The 18,092-nt window shown below is 47.4% G+C and overlaps 1 protein-coding gene across 1 annotated transcript in view; it reads left to right on the forward strand.

Moving 5' to 3' along the window:
• The first annotated feature begins 2,436 nt into the window (after positions 1–2,436).
• RGS17 (regulator of G protein signaling 17) overlaps positions 2,437–18,092 on the forward strand; it is a 153,811-nt gene continuing 138,155 nt past the window's right edge. The window contains exon 1 of the mRNA XM_030195505.1: positions 2,437–2,488. The gene's annotated coding sequence lies outside the window, so the exon portion shown is untranslated. The remainder of the gene's footprint in view (positions 2,489–18,092) is intronic.

The following is an 18,092-nucleotide window of genomic DNA, read 5'->3' on the forward strand; positions in this document are numbered from 1 at the left end:
AGTGCTCCTAAATCTTCCATGCCTCAGGTACGAATATAGATTGCAAACCCTCTGGGACAAAAAAAATACCTACTGACCCTGAATGTAACTCAACTTGAGCTACTACTGAAAATGTATGAGTTAAGTGTTTAAACTCCCTCCACTGGCTCAATACAAAACTGCACATTCACAACAGTGAACATGTAAAATATATATGCATCACTCACAGGGGCATTTTCGAAAGAGAAGGGCGCCCATCTTCCGACACAAATCGGGAGATGGGCGTCTTTCTCTCTGGGTCACCCAAATTGGCATAATCGAAAGCCAATTTTGGGCGGCCTCAACTGCAGTCTGTCGCTGGGATGACCAAAGTTCATGGGGGCGTGTCGGAGGTGTAGCGAAGGCGGGACTTGGGCATGCTTAAGAGATGGGCGTCCTCGGCTGATAATGGAAAAAAGAAGGGCCTCCCCGATGAGCATTTGGTCGACTTTACTTGGTCCATTTTTTTTTCACGACCAAGCCTCAAAAAGGTGTCCAAACTGACCAGATGACCACCGGAGGGAATCAGGAATGACCTCCCCTTACTCCCCCAGTGGTCACCCCCTCCCACCCTAAAAATTATTAATTTTTTTTTTTTTGCCAGCCTCAAATGTCATTCCCAGCTCTATGACAGAAGTATGCAGGTCCCTGGAGCAGTTTTAGTAGGTGCAGTGAACTTCAGGCAGGCGGACACTGGCTCATTCCCCCCCCCCCCCCCCCTACAAAATAAGTACCTGAATATATGTAAACCGCTTTGAATGTAGCTGTAAAAACCTCAGAAAGGCGGTATATCAAGTCCCATTTCCTTTTTACACTTGTGTTGGTAAATGTGAGCCCTTCAAAACCCACCCGAAACCCACTGTACCCACATGTAGGTGCCCCCCTTCACCCCTTAGGGCTATGGTAGTGGTGTACAGTTGTGGGGAGTGGGTTTTGGGGGAGGGGTTGAGGGGCTCATCCCCAAAGGTAAGGGAGCTATGCACCTGGGAGCAATTTGTGAAGTCCACTGCAGTGCCCCCTAGGGTTCCCGGTTGGTGTCCTGGCATGTCAGGAGGGACCAGTGCACTACGAATGCTGGCTCCTCCCACAACCAAATGCCTTGGATTTGGTCGTTTTTGAGATGGGCGTCATCGGTTTCCATTATTGCCAAAAACCGGGGACGACCATCTCAAAGGTTGACCTAAATGTTGAGATTTGGGCGTCCCCGACCGTATTATCAAACGAAAGATGGACACCCATCTTGTTTTGATAATAGCGGTTTCCCCGCCCCTTCACTGGGCCATCCTGCGGGGATGCCCTCAGGAAAACTTGGGTTCGATTATGCCCCTCTCAGTGTACTGTCACTTTGTGCTTATATACTTATTTCTTGGTCCACACAATTCAAGATGGTTTAAAAGTACTACAATCATTAGTAGTTTTCAATAACTAAACAATAGAACAAATAAATAATTATATATTAAGCAAACACAACAAAACGTAACAATACTTCTGGAAGCCTAAATTGACCATACCTAAATTATTATTGGCGCTCCAAATAGTTTCTGTTCCATTAAAGTCACACTCAAGAGCCAGGAGCAGCAGACCATCTTTTCGAATGGAGGGTAAAAAAAATCTCTGGCTCACCCTCAAGATCTATTTTTTGTTGCTGTGTTGGCCAAAATAATGTTTAGGATGTGACCCTAGGGCTCATCCCATTCTGTTGTGGATGATCACAGGGTTAATCTAGAAAAAAAACGGGGGAGGGGGAGAGAAAAGTCTTAAGCTCCCCAAATATTAAATTAAGGAAATTAAAAAATGAATACAAACGTCTGACAAGGGGTGGAGGGTACATTATTGGTGAAGGAAGAGTTGTAGTTTCCTAACAGGGAGGAAAAGTTAAAAATTGGTAAAATAAAACGTGAAAAACAAACAAACCTGAAGTAGCATTTCCAAGAGGTGGAGGGAGGGGGAAGAAGAAAACATTCACTAATAAAGGATACTTTCCACAGAAACACAACGTATCTCCTAGCTACCGTCCCTTTTCTTTCGATCACTTTCCGGCCTTTGAGCCCTAAGACCACATGTGAACTAAACATGCTGACCACGGAGGTGCGGGAATCGATTAATTTCTGAGCCATGGATTTGTTCCAGACAGGTTTGTGGAAGAAGGTAATAAACGGGCAAGCAGCCTGTTACCATCCATTTCCCGCATGCACTCCCTCGCGTCCCGCGCCTCCCTGACACAGAGGTGCGCGACACGTTGGTCAGCCAGGTGCCTCCAGCAGCGCGAGCCCCAAACAGGGGGGTCCTCACCGAGCGCGCTGCTTTCTAGCGCCTGTCCCGCACAGCGGTGCGCATGCTTACACTTGTTCCCGCCTCCACTCCATCTCCCCCCCCCCCTATTTCTCGCCTGCCGAAAGTTGGGCGGATGGCTGGTCTGCGGTTCCGCTAGAAACACCAGCGCAGGCTTTCCCGGACCCGTGTAACCCGGGTGAGTAACACAGAATGCTTTTACTTTGCTGCGCGTGAATAGCATCAATATGTCAGCCGATTTTTTTTTCTATTTTTGAACCCGATGATTCTAAGTATAGGGTAGGGGAATAAGGAGGGAGTGGAGTATTATTGCAAATGTGTCCTCACGTAATCTGCTTTCTTGTTAGGGAAAAAAAAGGGGGGGGGGGGGCTGGGGAGTGAGGTTGTTGGGGATTAAAATGCCGTTGTGCATTCTATATATCTGTATCTCCACTCCGATTGGTTTTATAAACAGATACATTTGGGATAGGTGTTGGGTTTACTGTTGTAGATGTGCCTGATGACATTTCCTCAAAATTCTTCAGTACTATGTGTGTAGGTAAATACAATGAGATGATGTTTAATTGGGAGCTGAAGAACAACTCCCCTTCGCTTTATTAATTAATTAAAGAATCGGGAAGCTTGGTAAAACGTGATGGGAGGTAGATGAGGCTAAAAGGGCTCATGAAAATGACAAGCGATATAGCAATGATTTACAAGTCTAAGTTTTATGATGTGAAATATTTATTGATAAGATTTTGTTTTGGGGCTGGGGGACAAGGTGGCTAAAGGCTCATTCATTAATGTTTTGTAATGGTAAAATTAAATAATCAGGTCGTTTGTATCAGTATTCAGTTAAAGGGAAACGAGTTGGGTTACAACAGCCTGCAGTTGCTTTTAGTAACAGTATTATACGATTAAGGAACGCCCACTAAATCCATATTGACAGATTATGTCCAACTATGCTTTACATCTTATGTACGCTATTATCTTCCTTAAAGTACAGGTTTTCTAGCATCTATGGACCATCATCGTTCATTGTCAGGTATTTCCAGTTCATTCTCCCCACTCGATCTCTTAAAATGTCGGAGGAATTGATGTTAGAAATACAAAGTAATGCTGCAGATTACTGTATTGCAGTTGAAAACCAGCGATTGCAAGATCCCACTATTAAAATAAATAGCATATCGCCCATCGGAGACTGTGCCAGATTTATTTAGACTTGTCATAATTGCAGCTCGTCTCCCCTGGTGGCTGTCCTTTATCCAGAGGCCAGGGGCAGAGTATACGGCGGAGAAATTTTCGGTTTGTTCTTTCTTGTGGGGGGGAGGATGAACTAGTTTTTAATGCTGATAGATTTTAAAAATTATGAGTGAGAAAGATATTAAGACATTTTTTCCTACCTAAGAAGTTCATTTTTCTTAAAAAAAAAAAAAAAAAAAGCAAGCCTGATTTATGCCATTTGAGAGAAGAAAATGACAAATTAAACCTGTTAGGGAATATTGTTGCACAAATTGAACACCTGGGGCTGTATTTACTAAGCCCCTCCCCACACCCCATAGATACTGAATGGGAAAAAGCCTTTAAAAAAACCAATTTATCAGTTCATCTCCTATGCCCAAATGAGGAAAACATGTTTCAAAAATGACACTTTCTAAGATAGATACATGTGTTATCATGTGGGACACCAAAGGGACAAAACTCCCTACTTTTTAGTACTACTTTGGTTTCCTTTTTGCAGTTTTATTTGAATGTTTTACCACATACTTGACGAATTAAAATTAGAAAAGTAGCAAGCAGATGTGAAGGAATAATTACTTTTTTTTTCTAGGAACATTTAATTGTATTAATGGAATACTTTATTCAGATGCCTGTGGAGATAGTAGTACTGTTTACCTCAGGGATGTCAACCTCTATACACAGAGGGCCATATGAATTTCAGTAATATCCTTGGTGGTCTACAATTTTATGTAATGTCAGAACCGGAAATGCATAGGGCTCCACAGACCTTTATAATTTAAAAATAAGTCAAAAGTGAACTAAAAACAATGGAAAGAAACTGCTAGAATGGCTATTTTAAAAATACACTTTTAAAATTCACTAATGTAGTTAATAGCATTTTCTGTGTATATTTCTCATGGACCATATAAAATTAAATGATAAGCTGGATTTGGGCTGCAGGTTGCCCACCCCTAGTTTACCTGAATGTAAAATTAATTGTGTAGCTTCTTTTATAGGAGATGTACTACAGAAATTGTTGCAGTTTCTTTTGAAACCAAATAGATATTAGGTACCAAATTCTATAAATAGCACTGAAAAATCAGTGCTGAAAAAAGCATTAAGTGCTATTCTATAAAGTACACTGAAATTAAGCGTCATTTATAGAATACGCTTAGCTCTGGGATTGGTTCCTAATTTCAACATGAGGATTTACATCAAGTAAATCCTTCATCTAAATTAGGTGCAGATCCCCCTTATTCTATAACTGCGTGCATAATTTGTAGGGACGCCCCTGACCTCCCCATGACCCTCCCATAGTTGCACTCTCTTCATGCGCAGATCTACACAACCAAAAAAAGTTTGTAAATTTCAGTTCATACCAATTAGTGCTGATAATTGTTGGTGCTAATTGGCTTGTTTAATCAAATTGCTCACACAATTTTAAAGTGCCATTTATACAATTTCAGGGCAAATGGTTAAACAAGTTCTTATTCCCATAGTTTGCAAGTTAAAGAAGGGTTGCCTTGATTCTATGCAGTTGTCTTTTGCGCTTACTGCGCCGTATTTTTGCCTGGAAAAGGCTTTCTGAGTTAGTATGTCACTCTGTCTCTGGCCATATTCCAATCTAGGCTAATTGAAGCTGCTTTATACTCTTGACCCCTATTCACCTGTTCAGTACCCATATCTGTTTTATCATTCCCAGATAACTCACCAATCCCTGTAGGTCTTGAATAGATTGTAAGTTCTGTTGAGCAGGGCTGTTTCATACATGTTTTGTGTACAGCACTGCGTACGTCTAGGACAGGGGTGAGCAACCTCGGTCCTTGAGGGCCACAACCCAGTTGGAGTTTCAGGATTTTCTCAATGAATATGCATAAGATCTATTTGAATGCACTGCCTCCATTGTATGCAAATAGATCTCGTGCATATCCATTGAGGAAATCATGAAAACCCAACTGGGTTGCAGCCCTTTAGGACTGAGGTTGTCCACCCCCTGGTCTAGTAGCACTATAGAAATTAGTAGTGGTCAAGAACATTAAGGGGCATGTTAAAGTAAGGTGCAGTAAGTGCAAAATCCTACCACAAGTGCAACGCCTATGTGGAGAATGCAAAGGTTATGTTTGGCATCTGCCCTGCATTTTGCTGCGCAAGTCAGATAGCTATTACATGGTGCTGTTATATACCCCAGTAAATAAACATGAGTGTGCCCACCACATGTAATACAGGCTCCAGCACTGGCCCAACTGTACAAAAATTGAGAAAGATGCAGTGGCAGCAGATCAACATCCAGCAACAGGTTCTAACACCCCCCCCCCCCCCCAAGACACCCCTGGGGCTTCATAGTAGTCTAGTGGCACAGGATGTTAGTGGTTCCCCTCTGCTCTTGCCCTGTCTTGCGCCAGAATTCAAAATGGCACCAATAACCTTTACTGCTAGGGGTCATCCTTCCATATAATGTTACAAAGCTACTTTTAGGGGTCATATGGCACCATTTTGAAACTGTGAGCCAGACAGGACAAGAGTAGAGGGGAGCTGCTATTGCCCATTGCCATTGGACCACCAGAGAATCCCCAGGTGAGTGAGGGGAGGGTCAGGGTCTGCTTTGGAGGAGTTTTGCTGTTTTGGGGTGCTGATGATAGGGGGCATGTGTTGGGAGAGGTTGTGGCACCAGGTGGGATTGGGAATGGGTTGACCTACTACCACTGCTGTAGCAGTATGGCTTTCTCCGAGGACAAGCAGGCTGCTTGTTTTCACGAATGGTGGCGTCCACGGCAGCCCCCGAGATCGGAAATCTCCCTAGCAACAAAAGTTTGCTTGAGCCTTCGATTGCGCGTGGGCATGGCCATTAGCTTCCCGCCCGTTGCGCGAGAGTCCCGTCGAGTGGATCTCCACCTGTCTCGAAGGCTCCTACTGCAAAGGCCCATCGGGACCAACCACTTTCGGACCCGACCCCGAGGAGGCGTGTGGATTCCACGTCCTCCTCGTCGGTACCGAGGAGTACCGATGCCATGCATCGAGCGAAGGCTAAGAAGCATCGGCATCGATCTCCTTCTACACACGGTACCGGGAGCTCCGGGGCATCGAGGGACTCGGCACCCGAGAAGCGTTGACGCCGGGAGGTCCGCTCACCCTCCATCCAAGAGGTGTCGGTGCGTCGGTCTTTGGACAGTCCGGTACCGCCTCCTTCCTCTGCACAGGTTCTGTCTCTGGCTCCTGCACCCACAGCCTTTCTTGGCAGACACTCTTGACGAGCGCCTCAGGGCCATTCTTCCAGGTCTCCTGGAGGGGCTGCTGCACCAGTCTGTTCCAGTACCGGGGGTGTTTGTGCCTTCGGTACCATTGATGGAAGCGGCAGTGAACTCTGTGCCTGTGGTGCGGTCACTGACGCCGATGCCACTTGCGGCCTCGGCTGCCACCCAGGTCGACTCCCCATCGACATAGCTGAAGGGAGCTTCATCGCCGCTGGGACGGGAGTCGACTTCTCGACGTCGTCATCGAGGACATGGTTCCTCAGAGTCGAGACGGGCCCGGTTTTGGACTGCAGTTGGTGAACTCTTGTCCGACATCAAGGAGGATGCTTCGTGGGGAGAAGAGGAGGATCCAAGATATTTCTCTTCTGAGGAGTCTTGTGGTCTTCCCTCTGTTCCCACTCCTTCGCCTGAAAGGAAGCTTTCTCCCTCGGAGAGTCTTTCTTTCTTCTCTTTTTTTGTGCAGGAAATGTCTGTGGCTATTCCCTTCCCCGTGGTATCTGAGGATGTTCGAGGTCCTTGACTATCCTTCACCACCTAAGGAGTCATCCACTGTTCCTCTGCATAATGGCCTTTATCAGACATTGCTGAAGAACTGGACGAAACCACTATCTAATCCCATCATCCCCCAAAAAGCTGAGTCCCAGTATCGAAACCATGGGGAGCCTGAGTTGATGAAGTCGCAGTTACCTCACGACTCTATGGTTGTGGATTCTGCTCTCAAGAGAGCCAAATTTCTAGAGATTTTGCCTCGGCGCCCCCAGGGCGGGAATCTAGAACTCTTGGACTCTTTTGGGAGGAAGGCCTATCAGTCCTCCATGCTCGTGTCCAAGATTCAGTCCTACCAGCTCTACACGAGCATCCACTTGCGGAACAATGTCAAGCAACTGGCGGACTTGGTGGATAAGCTCCCTCCAGAGCACACCAGGCCTTTTCAGGAGGTGGTCAGGCAGCTGAAGGCGTGTCGCAAATTCCTATCTAGGGGTGCTTATGACTCTTTTGATGTTGCATCCAGAGCCGCTGCACAAGGTATAGTGATGCGCAGACTCTCATGGCTGCGTGCCTCTGACCTGAACAATAGGGTCCAGCAGCGGCTGGCGGATGTCCCTTGCCGGGGGATAATATTTTTGGTAAGAAAGTCGAGCAAGTGGTTGAACAGCTCAACCAGCGGGAAACCGCTATGGACAATCTCTCCCACCGGGCGCCTTCAGCATCTACCTCATCAGGTAGACGTTTTTTCCGGGGAAGGCGGAATGCTCCCTATGCTTACAATAAGCATAGGTACAATCCACCTTCTTGACAGCCTTCTCAGGCTCAACCCCAGCGCGCTCGTTCTCGTCAACAGCATGCGCCTAGACAGGCCCCCGCAGCTCCCCAGCAAAAGCAAGGGACGGGCTTTTGACTGGCTCCTGCTGAGCATAGCCACTGTAAAAGTGTCCGTGCCGGACGATCTGCCGGTCGGATGGAGGTTTAAAATTTTTTCACCAAAGGTGGCCTCTATTAACCTCCGATCGGTGGGTTCTCCAAATAGTTCGGTTAGGATACTCCCTAAATTTGATCTCTATACCTCCAAATTGCCCACCGGGAGCGCAGTCCTTCAGCTTCCAGCACAGGCAGGTACTTGCAGAGGAACTCTCCGCCCTTCTCAGCGCCAGTGCGGTCGAGCCCGTTCCACCAGGGCAAGAAGGGCTGGGATTCTATTCCAGGTACTTCCTTGTGCAAAAGAAAAGAGGGGGGATGCGTCCCATCCTAGACCTAAGGGCCCTGAACAAATACCTGGTCCGAGAAAAGTTCAGTATGCTTTCCCTGGGCACCCTTCTTCCCATGATTCAGAAAAACGACTGGCTATGCTGTCTGGACTTAAAGGATGCTTATATGCACATCCCGATACTACCAGCTCACAGGCAGTATCTACGATTCCGTCTGGGAACACAGCATGTTCAGTATTGTGTGCTGCCCTTTGGGCTCGCGTCTGTGCCCAGGGTGTTTACCAAATGCCTGGCAGTAGTTGCAGCATCGCTACGCAGACTAGGAGTGCATGTGTTCCCTTATCTCGACGATTGGCTGGTGAAGAACACTTCAGAGGCAGGAGCTCTGCGGTCCTTGCAGATGACTAGTCAACTCCTGGAGCTACTGGGGTTTGTCATAAATTATCCAAAGTCCCATCTTCTTCCAGTTCAGAAACTAGAATTCATAGGAGCGCTGCTGGATTCACGGACTGCTCATGCCTATCTTCCAGAGGCAAGGGCGGACAATCTTCTGTCTCTTGTTTCCTTGGCCAGAGCATCTCAGCAGGTCACAGCTCGGCAGATGTTAAGACTACTAGGCCATATGGCCTCCACAGTCCATGTGACTCCCATGGCCCGTCTTCACATGCGATCAGCTCAATGGACCCTAGCTTCCCAGTGGTTTCAGGCCACAGGGGATTTAGAGGATGCAATCCAGCTACCCACCGAATTTCGCAATTCCCTTCAATGGTGGGCAGTTCGATCCAATTTGACTTTGGGACATCCCTTCCAAATTCCTCAGCCGCAAAAAGTGCTGACCACGGATGCATCTCTCCTGGGGTGGGTAGCCCATGTAGACAGGCTTCACACTCAATGAGCTTGGTCCCTCCAGGAATTAGGTCTTCAGATCAATCTCCTGGAGTTGCGAGCGATCTGGAACGCTCTAGAGGCTGTTTGTCTGAATTTGAATAATTTGATTGGACAGCTGATCTCTGAAAATCAGGTTGCCATGTATTACGTCAACAAGCAGGGGGACACCGGATCTCACTGCCTGTGTCGGGAAGCCGTCCAGATGTGGCTATGGGATCGTGCTCACGGTATGCTTCTCCAAGACATGAATCTGGCAGGCGTAAACAACAGTCTGGCCGACAGCTTGAGCAGGATAATGCAACCTCACAAGTGGTCGCTCAACTCGGGCATAGTATGCAAGATCTTCCGAGCGTGGGGCACCCCCTCGGTGGATCTTTTTGCCACTCAGACCAATCACAAGGTCCCTCAGTTCTGTTCCAGACTTTAGGCCCATGGCAGGCTAATCTCGGATGCTTTTCTCCTTCATTGGGGGAGAGGCCTCCTGTATGCATATGCTCCCATACCTCTGGTGGGGAAGACTTTGCTGAAACTCAAGCAAGAGTGCGGAACCATGATTCTGATAGCTCCTTTCTGGCCGCATCAGATCTGGTTCCCTCTTCTTCTGGAGTTGTCCTCCGAAGAACCGTGGAGATTGGAGTGTTTTCCAATCCTCATTACTCAGAACGAGGGGGTGCTTCTGCATCCCAACCTTCAGTCTCTGGCTCTCACGGCCTTGATGTTGAGGGCGTAGAGTTTGCCTCCTTGGGTCTTTCTGAGGGTGTCTCCCAAGTTTTGCTTGCTTCCAGGAAAGATTCCACTAAGAGGAGTTATTCTTTCAAATGGAGGAGGTTTGCCATCTGGTGTGACAACAAGGCCCTAGATCCTCGCTCTTGTCCTATACAGACCCTGCTTGAATACCTTCTACACTTCGTAAGGGTTCACCTTAGTGTGATTAGTGCTTATTATCAATGTGTAGAGGATAAGCCAATCTCTGGACAGGCTTTAGTTGTTCGCTTCATGAGAGGTTTGCTTTTGTCAAAGCCCCCTGTCAAACCTCCGCCAGTGTCATGGGATCTCAACGTCGTTCTCACCCAGCTGAAGAAACCTCCTTTTGAGCCACTGAATTCCTGCCATCTGAAGTATTTTTGACCTGGAAGGTTATTTTCTTGGTGGCTGTCACTTCAGCTCGTAGAGTCAGTGAGCTTCAAGCCTTGGTAGCGCATGCTCCTTTATACTAATTTCATAACAGAGTAGTTCTCTGTTCTCACCCTAAGTTCTTGCCAAAGGTGGTGTCAGAGTTCCATCTGAACCAGTCAGTTGTCTTGCCAACATTTTTTCCCCGTCCTCATACCTGCCCTGCTGAACGTCAGTTGCATACATTGGACAGCAAGAGATCATTGGCCTTCTATGCTAAAATCTGTCATTTCTTTCTCTATAATATCATCAAAATTTGCCCTTTCCTTGCTGAGCACACTACCAGAACCCTCATCCACACTCTTATCACCTCTCGCTTAGACTATTGCAACTTGCTTCTTACAGGTCTCCCACTTAGCCATCTCTCTCCTCTTTAATCTGTTCAAAATTCTGCTGCACGACTAATATTCTGCCAGTGTCGTTATGCTCATATTAGCCCTCTCCTCAAGTCACTTCACTTGCTGCATCATATGCCTGGAATAGACTTCCTGAGCCGGTACGTCAAGCTCCATCTCTGGCCATCTTCAAATCTAAGCTAAAAGCCCACCTTTTTGATGCTGCTTTTAACTCCTAACCCTTATTCACTTTGTTCAGAACCCTTATTTTATCATCTTCACTTTAATATTTCCTTATCTCTTCTGTCTGTCTGTCCTAAGTAAATTGTAAGCTCTGTCGAGCAGGGACTGTCTCTTCATGTTCAAGTGTACAGCGCTGCGTACTTCTAGTAGCACTTTAGAAATAAGTAGTAATAGTAGTACTATGTGGAGCGGACAAGCCCCTTCAGACAGTCCGCCCAAATGTTTGTTTCGACCCCAACAGAAAGGAAGTTGCTGTCGGGGAAACGCAGCATTTCAAATTGGTTAGCAGATTGCATTTCCTTCACTTACGCCCAAGCTGGGCTGACTCTTGAGGGTCATGTCAAGGCTCATAGTGTTAGAGCCATGGCAGCGTCGGTGGCCCACTTGAAGTCAGCCACTATTGAAGAGATTTGCAAGGCTGCGACGTGGTCTTCAGTCCACATATTCACACCTCATTACTGCCTTCAGCAGGACACCCAGCGCGACAGTTGGTTTGGGCAGTCGGTGCTGCAGAATCTGTTCCGGGTTTAGAATCCAACTCCACCCCCCTAGGCCCATTTTTGTTCTGTTCCAGTCTGCACTCTGTTAGTTTTCTTCGTAGGTCAATCCTTGTTATGTCCTCACCGTTGCGAGGCCCAATTGTCCTTTCTTTGTTGTTTTGAGTGAGCCTGGGAGCTAGGGATACCCCATTCGTGAGAACAAGCAGCCTGCTTGTCCTCGGAGAAAATGAAGCTACATACCTGTAGCAGGTATTCTCAGAGGACAGCAGGCTGATTGTGTTCAATTGTGGTCGCCGCATCTCAGGAAAGATATAGTGGAATTGGAGAGGGTGCAGCGGAGGGCGACTAAAATTATAGCGGGGATGGGATGACTTCCCTATGAAGAAAGACTAAGGAGGTTAGGGCTTTTCAGCTTGGAGATGAGACGGCTGAGGGGAGACGTGATAGAGGTATATAAAATAATGAGTGGAGTGGAATGGGTGGATGTGACACGTCTGTTCACGCTTTCCAAAAATACTAGGAGTAGGGGGCATGCGATGAAACTACAGTGTAGTAAATTTGGAACAAATTGGAGAAAAGGTTTCTTCACCCAATGCATAATTAAACTCTGGAATTTGTTGCCCGAGAACGTGGTGAAGGCGGTTAGCTTAGCGGAGTTTAAAAAGGGGTTAGACGGTTTCCCAAAGGACAAGTCCATAAACCACTACTAAATGGACTTGGGGAAAAATCCACAATTCTAGGAATAACATGTATAGAATATTTGTACGTTTGGGAAGCTTGCCAGGTGCCCTTGGCCTGGATTGGCCGCTGTCATGGACAGGATGCTGGGCTCGATTGACCCTTGGTCTTTTCCCAGTGTGGCATTACTTATGTACTTATCCAGCTTATAATCGAAAGTGATCGCCGGCCATCTTCCGACACAAATCGGGAGATGACCGGTGATCTTAAAAGCGGCGAAATCGGTATAATCGAAAGCGGCATTTTTGACAGCATAGCTGCTTTCCAGTCGCTTCGCTGGCAAAATTTCAAGGGGGCGTGTCAGTAGATTAGCGAAGGCGGGACATGGGCGGGCATGGACGTGGCTACCAGATGGCCAGCTTTCGCTGAAAATAGAAAAAAAAAGCGGCGTTAAGCAGTATTTCGCCGGGTTTACTTGGTCCTTTTATTTTCACGACCAAGCCTCAAAAAGGTGCCCCAACTGACCAGATGACCCCTGGAGGGAATGGGGGATGACCTCCCCATACTCCCCCAGTGGTCACCAACCCCCTTCCATACTAAAAAATTAAAACTAAAAATCTTTTTTGCCAGTCTGTATGCCAGCCTCAAATGCCGTACCCACCTCCATGACAGCAGAATGTGTTGTATCCTCCGACAGCCTTTCCCTGGTTGCGATGTGGCTCTCGGGTGAGTGTGACACCTTTTCTGTTAGGTGCCCTGCAGAGTCACATTAGCAATGCATTGTGGTGGGTGTAGGGTACTGGGCTCTATTCCCATGGTGCTTTTCCCCCCTGCTAACTGAGTCAGAGTGTACCCTGTTTTGTTTCCTGTTGTAGTCCATGCGGTAGTGGCCATTTTTGTAAGCCAGTTTTAGTTCCCTTTCCTGTGTTACCCACATTAGAGAATGTAGTTCTTACCTTGAATGGTGCTGAAAGAGGGCATTGTACACCATTGTGCCAGCTCTGACCTACTGCTAATCTTAGTACCAGGGGACTCTTTGCCAGTGGGGCACAACTTCTGATCAGCAGTTAACTGTGAGTAAACGTGCTTATTTCAAGAAAGGACTTTTTCAGAGAGATTAGTCTTCAGGTGTGAACTGGTGTGCCAAAGTTATACAGCAGTAATAAGTCCTAGAGGCTGTATGCAGGTCCTTGGAGCAAGTTTAGTGGGTGCAGTACATTTGTGGGTAGTGGGTTTGGGGGGCTCAGCTCCCAAAGTCAGGGAGCTATGCACATGGGAGCTTTTCTGAAGTCCACCGCAGTGACCCCTAGGGTGTCTGGTTGGTGTCCTGGCATGTCAGGGGGGCCAGTGCACTAAAAATGCTGGCTCCTCCCACGGCCAAATGCCTTGAATTTGGCCGGGGTTTGAGATGGCTGACATAACTTTCCATTATCGCTGAAAAACAAACCTGGCCATCTCAAACCCGGCGAACTCCAGGGCATTTGGCCGGGCTAAACCATATTATCGACAAAAAAGATGGCCGGCCATCTTTTTCGATAATACGGTTCCGGCCAGCTGTAGCACCGCTGCCAACATAGATCGCCGGTGATCTATTTGGCCGGCAACGTTCAATTATGCCCCTCTATGTGAACTATTCAGTAACTAGTAAAAAAAGGCTCGTTTCTGAGACCAATGAAACGGGCGCTAGTAAGGTGATGACTTTCTGCCATTAATGTTGTAAATGGAAGTGTTTTGATCTTACCACACTGCAAATACAGGAAAATGAGTACACTGGAAATACAGAGAAATAAACCAGTCAATCTTGTATTTCCAGTGATGTTCCTGTCCTGCGTGGTACACATAAAATGACCCCTTCTCCGTCCTGACACTCCTCACTTCCTTCTGATAGGTCCCTCAACGTCGCATACCAATGCGTGGCAACTATGCACCATTGACTTGACTCAGAGAAATTGAGCCTTTCTCTTGACGCTACGCCCTTCTTCCCATACACGTCCCTCTGATTGGTCCCTGGACATCGTGTACTGTTGCCTGAGGCTCCTCCCTTCTTCCCATACATTTCCCTCTGATAGGTCCGTCGACGTTGCGTACCGTTGCCTGGCAACTGTGCACCGTTGCCTTCGCTAACTGAAAATGAACCCTTCTCCTGACGCTCCCCCCTTCTTTCCATACAGTTCCATGTGATACGTCCCTCGACATTGTAAGTGTGCACCGTTTCCTTCACTCTAACTGTTCCGCCCTCGACGTCATCATGTTTTTACGCGAGGGCGGGGCAGAGAGAGATGTGACAGACTTACGAATGTTACGATGTTACAAACCCTGTAACGCTGTTACGAACCCTTCACTGAAGCCACGGAGTCAGCTTCAGAACGTTGGAGGTGTGCCCCCGGGAACTTTGGTCATCCCCGCGACGGAAAGCAGTTGGGGATGTCCAAAATCGGCTTGCCGATTTGGCCGACCCTGGAAAAAGGACGCCCATCTCCCGATTTGTGTCGAAAGATGGGTGCCCTTCTCTTTCGAAAATAAGCCTGATAATATACTGCCACAACTATGAATTATTCCAAAATCTTTATTACATCAAAATGTATATTAAATACTATGAGGGTATAAAATTACATCCTTATAGTGCTGCTTTCCACACAACATAAACATATACCACCATTGTCCTATATATTATACCAAATACTACCCGCAACCCTATATCTGTACTTTAATTGAAAGTCTGGCAAAAGCAGCTGAATAAATATAACATGCATATAGGGTGTATTTTGAAGGAATCTCTCTTCATAAAGAGCGTAATTCTATAATGTCACTGTGCACATGTGGCACAACATCCATGTAAAATGACTTTTATAAAATAGCTCTAACTAACAGCTGTATTGCAGAAAATGCAGTGAGCTTAACAATGCAATCATTAATCCCAGCAAACGTTTTCTTCTATAGGCACCAAAACCATAGATTAATTATTTCAAACAATAGCAAGTCATAAAAGATTGTGGACCTTCAGAAAACAGCATCTTTTTTTTCAACTGATATCAGTTAAGCAGATCAGCGCTTTCAGTTGTGATTGGTTACATTATCTCTGGGATTCTATAAATCACGCCTTAATTTCCACATGGAAATGAAGTGTGTTCTATAACATTGCATATAACTTCGTTAACTAGCTAATTAGTGTGGACAATTGAATATTAACATGCAATTGTCAGCACTAATTGGCATTAAGATTTATGCACACAGCTCGCTAAACATATTCTGTATGTGGTAGGCTTAAATTGTAAGTCACGTGGAGGGGCATAATCGAACGCGAATGCCCATCTCCATGGGTGCCTATCTCAGAGGATGGATATGCGAAGGGGCGGGACAGACCGTATTTTCGAAAAAGATGGGCGTCCATCTTTTGTTTCGATAATACGGTTTGTGCCGGGCAAATGCATCGCATTTGGGCAGATTTGAGCTGGGTGGTATCGGTTTTCAGCGATAATGGAAACCGAAGGCGCCCAGCTCAAAAACGAACAAATCCAAAGCATTTGGTCGTGGGAGGGGCCAGGATTCGTAGTGCATTGGTCCCCCTCACATGCCAGGACACCAACCGGGTACCCTAGGGGGCACTTGTAACAATTAAAAATTAAAATACTTCCCAAGTCCATAGCTCCCTTACCTTGGGTGCTGAGCCCCCCAAATCCCCCCCAAAACCCACTGCTCACAACTCTACACCATTACCATAGCAGTTATGGCTGAAGGGGGGCACCTAGATGTGGGTACAGTGGGTTTTGGGGGCGGTTTGGAGCACTTCCATTTAGTAGCACAAGTGTAACAGGTAGGGGGGGGATGGGCCTGGGTCCACCTGCCTGAAGTCCACTGCACCCACTAACAACTGCTCCAGGGACCTGCATACTGCTGTGATGGAGCTGGGTATGACATTTGAGGGTGGCATAGAGGTTGGAAAAAAGTTTTTAAAGTTCTTTTTTTTTTTTTTTGGTGGGAGGGGGTTAGTGACCACTGGGGGAGTCAGGGGAGGTCATCCCCGATTCCCTCCGGTGGTCATCTGGGCAGTTGGGGCACTTTTTGGGGACTTTGGGGAAAAAAGTGTCCAAAAAAAGTGACCCAAATTCTCGCTTGGTGCAGGGCTCTTGGTCTCCAAGGAGAGCATTGGCCCTCTATCCTTTGGAGCTGCGTGCAGTGAGCCAAGCTCTGGAGGCCTTGCCCCACTGTTGGGAATGCCGCCTTTTGGTCTTGCCTGCGGCGGTTGCCTTTTTTTTCGCCTCGCAGGGGGACTCCTAGCAGTCTGCTGACGGGGGAGTCCAGCTTGTTAATGGATGAGGCAGTGAGACTTCAGTTGTGCCTTCGGCTGGTTTGCGGGGTCCCTCAGTATGGAGACTGACTTGCTCAGTCGATACACTCGGGTTTCCAGCAGAGGGAGCGGTTGGTCGAGCCGTTTTCAAGTGGTGGCCTAGTCCTATGTCTAGGTTCCTCGGTGCTTCAGCCACCGCCGGGCATAGGACTCTAGGGATCTATTCACTCTGTGACGGTTGTGTCTGAGCGAGAGGCCACCATATACCTTCCTCCATGCCGATTTTAGGCCGGCTATGGGGGAGAGTGGCAGACCTTTTGGGCAGGGTGATCCTGGTCTCCAGCCTGGCCATGGCTTCCATGGTATGCAGATCTCGTGAGGCTCCTGGTTAGGGAGCCATTGTGATTTCCTCAGTGTCGAGGTCTTTCTGTCGGGGCCTAGTGGCCATGGAGGTTCCCTCCCCGCTTTCCTTTGGTCCTGCGGCCTGGCCCTGGAGAGGGCTCGGCTGAGGAAGAAAGGTTATTTGCTTTCAGTGGTGGCTTCCCTGCTTCGGGCCAGGAAGCACTCATCGGCGTCTGCCAGAGTGTGTTTAAGTCTGGCATGCTGTGAGGTTTTGGGTCGCCATTGTGTCCTCTCTGGGCCACTTTCTGGCTTTTTGGCAGGAGGGAAATTCAAGGGGCTAGTGCTGTAGGTCTAGTGGAGGTCCTGGCTTGCTTTCAGGGCTGCTTGCAGGAGTCTTCTTTAGCTGCTCCTTCTGGACTGAGTTATTTTTCTGGTCCTTCGGGTGCTTCAACACTCCCCCCGTTTGAGCCTGTTGTTAGGTGGCTCTCGTTCTATGGCACCATGGCTTAGTTGGCTAAAGCACCTGTCTATTGCTCTCTTTATCCGTTTTTCGGAGGCAGGGGTCTCACTTGGGTCAGTACCTTGCTTCTTGCCGTAGTGTTTGTTGGTCTTTTTCCGTAGTTAGCAGTCTGTTTTTTGGAAGCTTCTGATCTTAGCAGGGCGTTCTTGCATTTCATGGTTCCTGATGTTTTTTCGCCATTCGTTTGGTCCTATTGAGCTGTTTGGTAAACAGCAGGGGGGTCTCATGTTGCTCAAGGCTTTCTTTGCCCAGTGGGTGAAGGTGGCTGTGGTCTCAGCCTGTATCCTGGGAAGCGCTTCTCAGGTTGAAGGCTCTCCTGGACGTGTGGCTATGTCTTGGGCGGAGGCTTCTTTGTCTTCTCTGATGGCTACCTGTAGGTCAGCGGCGTACACTTCGCTGCATACCTTCAGTAAGTATGGTAGAATGGCTGGTGCCACTCAGGCAGCAGCTACATTTGGGGCGTCTGTTCTGCGTATGGCAGATTCGGCTTCCCACCCTCATAGGGATAGCTTTTTAACATCCCACTTGTCCTGGAATAGTGGGAATGAACATAATGGGAGGAGAAATTAGGTCTTACCTGATAATTTTCTTTCCATTAATTCTTCACGCTATTCCAGGAGCCCTCCCGTGGTGTGACACCTTTGTTGGTGGCTTTATG

Source organism: Microcaecilia unicolor, chromosome 3 (assembly GCF_901765095.1).
Source record: "Microcaecilia unicolor chromosome 3, aMicUni1.1, whole genome shotgun sequence".
In the NCBI taxonomy this organism is placed as follows: Eukaryota; Metazoa; Chordata; class Amphibia; order Gymnophiona; family Siphonopidae; genus Microcaecilia; species Microcaecilia unicolor.